The sequence below is a fragment of the Cyclopterus lumpus genome, chromosome 11, assembly GCF_009769545.1.
Source record: "Cyclopterus lumpus isolate fCycLum1 chromosome 11, fCycLum1.pri, whole genome shotgun sequence".
Classification (NCBI taxonomy): Eukaryota; Metazoa; Chordata; class Actinopteri; order Perciformes; family Cyclopteridae; genus Cyclopterus; species Cyclopterus lumpus.
Window position 1 is genome coordinate 12,245,857 of NC_046976.1, and position 12,391 is coordinate 12,258,247.

The following is a 12,391-nucleotide window of genomic DNA, read 5'->3' on the forward strand; positions in this document are numbered from 1 at the left end:
TTTTTATTCCACTTACATTGACTTTCAATGCAATTAAAGCCTAAATATGTTCCTTAATTTAACAGTAGTACATATCCCTCGCCACCAAAATGTAATGCATTAACGTTAACTCAGAGTATATCTACTTTTTTACTTTTATTTAAGTACATTTGACAGTATTTCTTACTTCTGCTCCAAAAATATTACGTCTTCATAGACATTAGCTTTACCTGACTCTTTAATTCTTTATTCTTAGTTCTATTCTCGTTTTATTCGTTCAACTCCCTCACTTGTAAAATGTAAATGATAAGAGTAAAAATATAATGAAAGGCTGAATAGCTTCGACCACCCCTGTGTCAGCTCAGCTGTCACTTATCTAGAAAAGAGAAGAAGAAAAAGAAGAAGAAGAGAGGAAAGAGAGGGTTCATCAGGGGGTAGAACAACACATTTGGGGTGTCAGAGTAACTGGAACAAAGACACACAAAAGAATACCTTTTAATATCAGTGTCTCACTCTGTAAGAGCAGAATCAAACACTGTAACTAGGGACATATGCACGGTTTATTGGGGCCGTCATAATGAGAGCACGGTGTATTCACGCAGCTTTTTATTAAAGCACTCTTATTGATTCTGGCCACACACATCTCACTGTGCCCAGAAAGGAGTTCAGACATCTTCATGGCATGTGGTTCAAAACGAGTAAGCTATATATTGCATTGTGCAAGTTGGTGATGTTAACAAACTTGTTCTGCTTGCTAAAAATACAATTACATCGGGTCATTTGCAAATATGGGGTTTTTAATGTTAGGAAAGAGGTCATTATTCATTCAAATCAAATCCATTCAATACAAACTGTTATTTTTCTCTATTTAATGAACATAATGCCAGTATTTACCTTCATATTGACTGGTATTACGGTTTGAAGCAGCTAATTGGATGTCAGACTTCGCTGCATGAACTTTCACGACCGCCCTCTGAGGATATTGTTCCACTAGTCGCTGCTAATTTGTTGCTTGACTTGCTGTGCTTGAGCGGAAAATAATGTTGTGACTGGTCGTAAACATGAGCAGGGCGAGAAAACCTTTCAAGAAACACCAGGGCTCCTCATACAGCAGAGGAAGGGGCGGTCCATTCAGAGTTCAAGGTCATTGGCTGTCTGTTAAAGTATGGGAAAATAGAATAGGGGAGTTTTATGGATAGATAAGCTCTGTACACGAAAAATAAGTAAGACGTGATGACGGGTTGGACGGTGTGTTCATGTTCTCCCTGTGTCAGCGCGGGTTCTCTCTGGGTTCTTCGGTTTCCTCCCACAGTCCAAAGACTCAACATGTCCCGTAGGTGCATGGATTCAAATAATAATAATTAAAAAAAAAAAAGATCTAGAGCCTATACAGACATTTTCTACAGAAATTAGTTTTACTCAGGGTTATATATGATGATATGTTGGCACAGTTTAGGCCCATTCATTGATTACGAAACTTTATACAAAAACAATAAAGGTGGTCCATAAACATTTCTTGTTCAACTGAACTCTGAAATGAAAACTGTGATACATTAATTTCATGCTGTAACACTCCTGTTGTGATCAAGTGTTTATTGAATACATGTCGCGAAAACTCAATCTAAAGTCTTTCTTCATTTTAGCTTCTTTTGTAGGATTTAGTATGGAGAGAAGATCATAAGAATATAATATCTTTGAATCTGAGAAGAATTATCAAAAATATGTATTTATTTGGCACAATTGTGAAGAAAAGCTTTGAGGATGTAGGTTCTTTATTCAGGCAAATCTTTAAGAAATCTAGTACCATTACATGACATTGATTAAGCTGAAGAATTGGTCCATAACTACCTCCAATAACTTCAGAATATTCTAAACTGCTTTATGTGCTACATTTAGCAACAATAAGAGACTGTAATGGCAGACTATGAGGTTTTTATGACATTTCTGATGCATACCTTCCGTTGACATTTTCATTGAATTTTTTTACAACATACTACAAATCAACATTTTCTGACACGTTTGAATGGATTTCTGTACAACGACAACAAATGATCCTTGAATCCCACCTCTTCATGGCATTTATGACATGCATGGCTTTACAATTAAAACATCGGTGTCCTGAGGCCTCTTTTCAAAACACAGAAGATTTATTAGATTTTAATACTCTTACATTGGCATAATTCCCTGATAACAAATGACTCACATACTCTACTGTATGCCTAATAAGTGAGCCATGAACGTAATTTCACGGGTCTCACCCACTCGTGTCCTCTCTTTCACAACACCGCAAACAGCGATGACTATTGAGTTGTGAGACAGATAACAAATGAGAGTATTTGTATGCCATCCGCCACAGAATCTCATAAATCTAATTGTGTTTCCGGTTTAGTCATGGATTCACAATATGCAAATATGTCATGTGTATTCCAATGTATTGTTGACTTAAAGTATAAAGTAAAAGGGCCGTGTTATCTTTGCCCTGTCCTCAGAGCTCTTTACATGTTTGTGATGTATTGTGAGGTTAAATTAAGATACAATATGGGTCAATATTGACAATCTGCAGGGTTGACCAAGGTTGAAACACACAGACTCAGCATGACTGCACGTTTAAATGACATTAACTGTGACCTTTTAGATCCTGAGCTCAGAGGAAAAGATGCAACAAGAATTTTTATCCATGTACTGTAATCACATTTTTCCCTTCAGGTAACGTGCGTACAGACAGAACGGAGCACAACAAACTGTAATGTCCCCGCAAAAGGTCACTAATGTTGTATTTGATTAGATTATGTCTCTTTTGTTTCGAGTACATGTTTTGACCTTTTTTTTTTAAAGTGACAACTCAATGGCTGAAATGAATGTCTACAACCTCCACTGTAATACATTTAAAACAACAAACATGATCACATTACAAGGAAGAGGCCACTTCTTCACTTTTCACACTTGAAGCTGACAATAGAGCCTCCAAACAGTGACCCAGAAATATTTACAGTATTTTCATCTTTACTTGATGGCAAAATAATGAAAGCAATTCATCTTGTGAGCAGGTCTACTTTCAAGGGAAAGTAGACCTGCTCACATTCTTCATCTTCTGTGGGAAATGCGTTTCACACCCACTTTTACCATATAAAACAATATTTCACCTACCGATTTGTCAAAGCCCCCCCCCCCCCCCCTTGCTTTTAGTAATACAATCTGTGCACTGTACCTTCCATTTCAATCACTGGCTTATCATAAGGCCCTGCGTGCTCCTCTTTGCGTTCCCTGTTCCTCATTAGAGGCAAGTCATGGCCGGCACATCAGGGAATTTAGAGACGTCAGACTGAAGGCGACGCAAATGAAGGTTTAACAGGTCCAGAGCTCGCCTGATACCGTGACAGCTTTTCTTTGAACAGCAATTACACACCGCCTGTGCTTTGCTTCCATACTCACAGTGTGTAAGTGTGTGTGTGTTAAAGAGATTGAGAGGGGGAGAGCTAATACAAAGTATATACTATATTCTTAAATTAAAGCATATGACATACTAATGTGTATATTCCCCTGCAGTGTGCCTTTCTCTTCGCTGGGTGAAAGAAGGGACGTTAAAGATTTAAGTGAAAGATAATAAATAAATTTCGTAGTTATTGCCATCATGGTCACCAAAGTCATCAAGCAGAGATCTGGGAGTGGGGCGACATTGGTACAGTGAAGTCCGATGGGGCAAAAGAAGAACCCGCTTTTCATGTGTGTTTATTATTTCTCCCGTCGGAAATTGCATTGCTGCTCAGATTCCTTGAGAGCGCCCTCAAAAAGCAACGTTTTTTCAGTCACATTCAACTGCATACATTTTGGCTGGAAATGCTTGATCCTAGATAAATACAGCTTTCTAGATTGTCAAGGAACTGTAGATGTTCAAGGTTTCCACTAATCCTCACCACTATGAAGTATATTTGAGGGCTTTAAGTATGAAAATATGATAGTAATAAAGACGTAATAAAACATATGTATCCTTTATTAATAGACTATGGAACGGTTATATTAGAAACACCCACCCAGTGGCACCCCGGAAGATACACACAATCTTATTGAGTTCAGTCTGTTGACATTGCTTTTGGAAAAAAACAAGATCCCGACAAATATGGACAGATTTGGAGGCTCTACCACTCCATCCTCCTACCTCACACCTGCCTTGAAGCCCTTTAAACAAGATGACCAGAACCCCTCTTGATTAACCATTATTGATCACGATGTTGGCAATCCTGAGGGTTTAGGGAACAATGGGATGCTCTGGTCTACTATGTCTCAGTTTCAATGGTCATGTCTGTGTGTTGTGATTGGGGGGGGGGGGGGGGGGGTTAGGGTCAGCTGATGCTTATTTACCACTACGGCAGATATTTTGGAGTGAGACACCTTTGGAGTGAGACAGATTGGCGCTATCTGGGCTTGATTTAAGCTTGCTAGGTATACCGGCTAGAGCGCCACAGGCAGGTTTGAATGACAGTAAACGAGGCCTTATCTGTGGTTGGAAAGTGGCTGGCTGTCCCCTCACAACCTGCTGAGGCATATTACCCTGAGGGGGAAACACACACTTCCTTTTAGGTGTGTGACATAGTATTATAACTTCTCTATGGTGTGTTATATATATATATTTATATATATATATATTGTATATATATGTATACATATGTATATATATACACATGTATAGATACTTTTTATTATTCTATAATGGAGCAACTAACCAAATTCGACCCCAGTATTTCTGATAAAGCTAGAGCCAGCAGCTGATTATCTTAGCTCAGCATTATTAGCACCCCTGCTGCCGCACGCTTTAACCAGGTATAACCAGGAAAATAATCACAAAATAATATAATGATGTTTCACATCAAATTAAACAGCACAACATGATCTACAATAATTAGTAAGCCGTTTTAAAATTGTACAAATAAAACTCATCCATCCATCCATCCATTTTCAATACCGCTTATCCTCATTAGGGTCGCGGGGGTGCTAGAGCCTATCCCAGCTGACATAGGGCGAAGGCACAAATAAAAAATAAAACTCACACAATACTAAAATAATAAAAAATAATAAAACATTAATAACTTATTTTTATGTTGTATTTGCATGTATTGAACTTCATTAGTAATATAAAAGTGAGATATATAGTCTTGTACATGAGAAAACTCAAATGGCACAGATTGTGCCCGAAGGGCCATTTTGGAGACCTCGCCTAAACTGTCTTTACTTACAACGCTCTAATTCTGTTCTGCTTCACTTTTTCAAAGTCAAACTTTGCAGAGTTACTGTTCATATATTGTGCTATGTGCTTTTTACGAGGCGAACCTGAAACTTTTTTTATTTATGCCGTGTGCCATCTTCATTTAATCTTAACCAGTAACATATATATATATTTGAACATCTGAACTATTCTTACAAGTTTTTCCTTTTTATTATAACCAAAATTATTAAAATAGCCCTTGTGGTAGAGGAGATACACTCTGTTTAGTATGGGAATCAAAAAAACAAAATAGCAAAAAGTAAAAAGAACAAGTTTTGCTGATTAACATGGTATTATCAATATTTCAAAATGTCCTTTTTGAGTTTCTAGGGACAGTGTTTCAGTTTTGTGTTGCAGTGAAGGGTTACTTCCTGTCACTCCCACATAGCTTTGCTTACCAGACCAAAACAGCGCAAATAAAACCTACATGTAACTGTTGGAACAAAGCTAGGTTGCTTTCACTCACTTTTTAAATAAGTATTTTAGCATTTTAATTAATGCTGAAATCCCATATCTGTTTTTGTACAACTGTAATAAGTCAGTGCTTCACCCGCTGTGGTGGGACCCCTCATAAAACGCTTCGAGCACCGTGGAAAATCCGAGCACACAGCTTTTGGATGGAAGAGAAACTTTGGCTGTTAACCCTGCGTTTAACGAGGCTCCGTGGTCCCTTAACTTTAAGCACTTTGGTTTTCGCCTGTGTCGCTTTACAGAGAATTACAACACTGATGAATATCCGTATTACTGCAGAGTAGATGTTGAAATTGTGTGGCTCAAAGGTTGGATGCTTGTATTTTAGCCACATGGGAACATCCTTGAAAAATTCACTTTATAGACTCTTAAAACCAAACAAAAGATCATAACAATCTGTATTCCTGGTTTGTGTAAATGTACACTGAATGTTTAAACTGTGTTTCACATGACGGAGTAAAACCTCTTTTAAGACCATTTGAGGATAGAGAAAAATATGTGGATGAACCAGACTTTGAGCAATGCCAAAAGAATAAACATGTTCATTTGTTCTACAAAAAAGAAAGTCCCAAAAAAAAAGATGTGCCTTGCCTTCCTAATATCTAGAAAATTGCATTGTTTGAGTAATTATTCTGACATTGTGAATCATTGTATACGTACGGAGGAGTGCTAAAACATCTGGCAGAAATGAACCTGCACAGAAACACGGTAAAGCTTTTGAGCAAAATGTAAGTTTAAACAAAGGATGGGCAGAAATAAATTGTTTAATGGAAAGCCTCTCCACTACCACAGCATGAACTCTATCAAGGGTGCTGATAATTAATAATGTGCTTCACAAATCGCATTAGTGTACAATTAGGAAACAAGGGATATTAGTGAGACGGTTATTGTCTAAGACATATTTTAAGCCCCGGGAAGACTGACAAACATTCTGTGTTCCTTGATGTAATCAGGTTGTGTTGGGCGATTAAACAGATACACACTGGTTTCTTTCAGGGTTTCTTTTCAGACTACATCCCTCAGTTCAGTGGGGTCAGAAGCTGCATTATGAGTGGAAAAATGCACAGCAGCCATCAGCACGCACATGGATGAATCCTTCATTCCTTGAACGTATGGGAAATATGCATAAATATCTCTCTCATATCTGCAACTCTACAGATCATGGCCACCACATTGCCTCAGGTCTCTCATTCCCCTGCTTTGATAAAAACGAGATAATAAGATGAATGTGCCAGGAAATATTATGACGCATGTGGATCTGTGATCTGCTTCAGGCCTTGTTTTTGCGCTTATGTTGTTAATATCAAAGGGTTTAAATTAGGAGGGCCTTGATAATCATCACGCAGAAAGCATTGTCTTCCAATAATACATCAAAGGGTTTGAAAACACAAGGCTCATTTAAAAATAGTAATTTATGAATGTGTTGCATTGGAGTTATCTATCCATGACGTAGACTTCCGGTGGGATGCCAATTTCCTGAAGCTGCAATTTAAAAATTCAATAAAAACCTGGATTGTTTGTGATTAAATTGAATTGCACTTTAAAATGTTGGATTGTGTCGAGAGCGCATATTTTTTTTCTCCTGTGAAATTTCCTCTTCATCCTTTCTTTCCTGCACTGCTCTGCCCCCCTGCAAAAGTTGCAATTTTCAATGCCTGAACGGAGCCACCATATCTGAGCAGACAGACGATGCTGCAGATTACTCTCTGAGAGAGAAGAGATTTTGATGGTTTGATTTATTTCCTTTAAGACAGCCGCACTGAACACAGTAGGGGTTCTTTACTCTCACATTATGCTCAAAATACTGTAGCTGGCTCACACATACCGGCAAATGCATCCCCACATTCATACAGTCGGCTGCTTTCGATAAGGGTTTCAAACTCTTAATTAAAAAGGGGTCTATTGCTTCTGTCCATCCGGGGAGAGGGATCCTCCTCTGTTGCTCTCCTGAAGGTTTCTTCCCTTTTTCCCTGTGAAAGGTTTTTTTTCTATTATTTGGGGAGTTTTTCCTGATTCGATGTGAGGTCCTGGGACAGGGATGTCGTATGTGTACAGATTGTAAAGCCCTCTGAGGAAAATTTGCAATTTGTGATTTTGGGCTATACAAAATAAACTGAATTGAATTGATACCTCATTGGATGTTTTTTCAGCAATACCGTCTTTGGATATCGTTGTTTAGGTTCACACATAATGCAGTTCAAAACAAAACGTGAACGTTTTCTGTCTGAAGATAATCTAATGTAGATTAGCTACTTGGGTGTTAGTTTATACAGATTTGTTTACGTGGGCAAGGCCTTACAGGGAGAAGGAGAGGGAACCGACAATCGGCCCCGGGAATTACACCCCAGGAAATACGGACTGAAGAACCTGATATATTGTTTTGAAAATTGATGCTTCACACATATTTGTTAACGATATAAGAAAGAGGTGTTTTGTAAATGAACCAAAGGTTTTATTTTAGGAACCAAAAATAAAAAAAATATGCAGGGGAAGAGCTGCCGGGGAGGAGAGAATATACAGAATACAATATTTCCAGCCGGCATGTCCGACCAGAGATGGAAAAGGAGGCTGTAAACTAAGGGTGCATTTAAAAAAGGTTGTCATGCTCACTGATAATTTCAAATACAAACCTGTAACACTCCGAGCCACAGAGACAGAGGACAGGGGCCAAAAGAACGAGGCCATGGCAACAGGTGCCTTCTCTAATCTGGGAATTGGTCCGGCCTTAGGACTCATTTTCATTATGGATGGAGATATATAATATAAAAAACCAAGCACAAGCCGATTTCTGAGCACACATGACACATTCTTGGTTTGTCCAGTGTCCTGTGAGACTGTCGCCGTCAGGGAACTTTTCTCAAATGGCTGAAATAGCCAGCCGCTGACATTTTCCTCAAGTTTCCCAGGAAAACGTGCTCTCAAGGTGGAGGCCGTTCAATGCGATTTACGGCTTCTTCCTTTAACTTCCTGCTCAAATGTGCTGAGGAAAATCCCATAACAGGAGGATTTATGGCAATTATGGAGATTTCCCGCTCATTGTATCTTCATTATTGCATGACTCCTCCATCTCTGCCTTCATATGCAATACAGTTTGCATCCAATTTCAGACTTTGTATTGACTATTTTCATTTCAAGATTCCCTTTGATGGATTTGGTGTTATGCAGTTGGCAGGGGACAATATTTACCAGAAGAATTACAAAATGGCTGCATTCACATCTAACTTGATCATCATATTATTATAACATCATGGACTCAGAATATGCAGGAGGACATTACGTCTCCTTCAGCGGAGCCTGACATTGCATATTAGAGCTGCCTATAGAAAAGCTAAAGTATCTTGATGTAAAGAGGATAACTTTGCCTTGTTAGTGTGATAACAACTTCCATTTGTCGAAGGGAAAGAGCGGCGATCCATCTTTGAGACATTTGTGTCAGTCGATTCTGTCTTGTTCCACACATCTGGTGCTGGTATGTGATTTGAGCTGGACTTCTAGAATTAAAAGGGGCCGTGTGACATTGCCAAGACCGAGGGATAACAAAGACACCCAAATGGAGTAAGAATTCCTTTGTTTTCCCTGCACACTCATTATACAAAATCGCTCAACCCTGAAACATTGAAAAAAATAGTGTTGGCGAGGAATAAGCTGCTGCATCAGATAATGTTGCAGAAATGCTTAAAAACTACGTTTGTGTCGTGGTGGTTTTACAAAAAGAACAACTTATTACTACACTTAGAGTCCATAATCTCATTAAATCACTTCAAACCTAAAAAATGAAAAGTACCATTTATCATCAAATAAGTGGTGCAAATTGTCCATTGTTGTCTGAATTCTTTCATCTTTTATTCTCTACAAACACATGTTGCAGCTTGTGTCTCTGATTGTTCTTTGCTCAGAAAATAAAGAGTAACACCAAAGAGTCTTTTATGTCTGTATTCTTGCACTAAATAGTATTTTTAAAAAACACATTAATCATTTGGTTTTACAAAATGCATTTTTTTTTATCAGCTTTGAGATGATGCAGGCCCGAGCTGAGAGGGAGGAGGTCAACACAAGCCAAAATAATTGAAAGGAACATAACAAAAATAGCAATTAGAGTATTTCACAGTGCAAAAATCTATCATAAACACAGTGTCTGCTCGTATTTACATGGCATTACATACAAAATATACAGAATCTGTCTTCCCCAAAGCCAAAAGATTAATAGTACATTATGTCTTACAGTGTGACAAATCACCGTGATAAAGATGAAATTCATACAAAAGAACTAAGATACTTTAAAATGAGGAAAAGGGAAACCAAACTCTTCCATCATAGTACATTGATGTCAGTCTCTCATATTGATTGTCTCTCTCCGTCTCTTCCTTATACCTGGCTCGCAACAAAAAAGCTATTAAAACATAATATTGCAATTGGTCTCCTTTCTGTTTCCATCAGGAGGAGATCAGGGGGATTGCTAAATTAAGATACAAAATAAGAATTGACTGCTTTCAGCTTGTGAGGCTAATGTATTTCCTGTTGGTAAATGAGCATTGACATTGTGTAAAGAGCTGCATTCTTGATAAATGGATTGATATGATTGTATTTGATAATCTAATTAGACCAATTCAATGTTATTGGTGTTCACCTCCATTGGATATGTAATGCTGATTTTTTTGTATGGCTCTATTTTTTCTGGTTATATTGTCAAAGCAGAAAGCAGAATGTATCTTTAATTATAGTTGATTATATATTAATAGTGATTAATAAGCCAATTATTACAACGTGGAGTTACTTAAATACGTTAAAGATCAACTTCAGAGCCTCATTCTGACTAAATGTGCAAATTGTACCAGCTTCACTCTTTAGGTCCATGGAAAGAAAACATTTTAAACTGTACTTCATAATAACTCTCTAATGTCCCACACAAATCTTGTTATTCCAGTTGACAATGATGATGAATAGAGATAATCACGTATATGATGACCAGACATTCAACTGATAGCAACACAGTAGCATCAATGTAGACAGAGAATGTGATCACAACAAAACACGTCATCTCAGATTAGGTTGAAAATTACCTCTAAAAGTCTGGTGATAGTTGTATCTTTATCTTTGTTTATGTCAGCAAATCTAATAAAAACCCAACAATGAATTATTATCTGTGCACTGTAAAATATCTTTGAGTTAATCCTACATAACTATACTGGTCTATTGTAAACTGCATTCATCATTTTGGTCTTTCTGTGGTCAAAGTTTTTGTTCTTCACTATTTTTGTGAAAAAAAGCATCTCAACCAATTTCTGCAACTCAAGCCGTCTTGTAATTTCTTTTTCGTTATTAGTTGACCCAGGGTTCATTCGTATACACTGTCCTGCTGCTGTAAATACTCACTAGAGAAACCAATGTGTATTAATGAAAAACGTAACACACTCTTTGATTTTGTTTGCGTGTGACATTTGCTAGAAACTACAATGCACAGCTCTTACAGAAAATTACTTGGTTGTTAAATACAGAAAAATAGAATATCCCCAGCCGTACCCTCAAAGATGATCAGCTAGAGGCTTTATTGACTGTAGCCTTAAGGATAATACATGTTTTTACCCGGCTGAATTTAAATGACAGCTATTAAATGTGCAGTTTTAGAAGCTCATTGGGCTTCTAAGTAAATGTTATAGATACAGTATATGCAAGACACTGAATTCAGTTCAACTGGTGATTTAAAAAAAACTTTCATCCTCCCAAATCCTATGGCACAATTCTGACAAAGCAACAACACATTTACAATAGATTTATATGAATGTATTTAGGACAAATAGTAAATTATTCATGTTTGCTGTCTGTGCAGAAATTGTGAGCAAGATGTGAACATTTCTATAAGTAATGAATGTGTTGACTCTTTCAGTATGATGTGATCTTTTCATCATTTCATCTTGAGCAAGCCTTTCACTTTGCTCCGGATTCTTATTCCTGAAAATGCTACCATATTCATGGATAAATATGCATGGACGACAGAATATAAAAAAAGAAAGCAAAGGGGGATAGATCAAAGGCCTCGTGAGCATGACAAAGGACGATCGTGAGTAAGATCGGTGCAGCTTCCACACTGCAGAGAAACTGCTTGTTTGTCAGAACCATTGGCACAACTGATAGCACACTTAAGTCATATCCAGTGAAACAACTCTTGTGGCTGTTCAACCTAAAAATAAATGTTTTTATTCATATATTTGTTATGTGCATTTAGCTTTTTTTTTGCTTCTTAGCCCTGTGATAATTGGCACAAATACAGCAACTGCAAAAACAACAAAGCAGTTGGTAGTGCAGCGTCACAGGACACACACTTAGCACATACTTAGTAATTGGCAAGAATAGAATATTAATAGAAACAAAAATAAAATCCTTTAAAAACATTTAAACACTTTTTTTTTCTTCAAATAAAACATACATTATGTTCACCATTCCAGAGCTTTAAACAGAGTTTGTTTTTCATTTGACCTCTATAGGGAACATATGATCATGTTTGGGACATTTGTTTTATTATGTGTGTCTTTAGCTTCAGGTTACCTCATCTGTGCTCAGCTGGAATGATTGTTTCTTTTACTTCACCTTAAATATCATCACCATGATGCCATCAAACGCACTATTCACCTCTACCGCATGTAAATCAGAGCAAAGACCATCCTCACTGCCACCTTCATCACA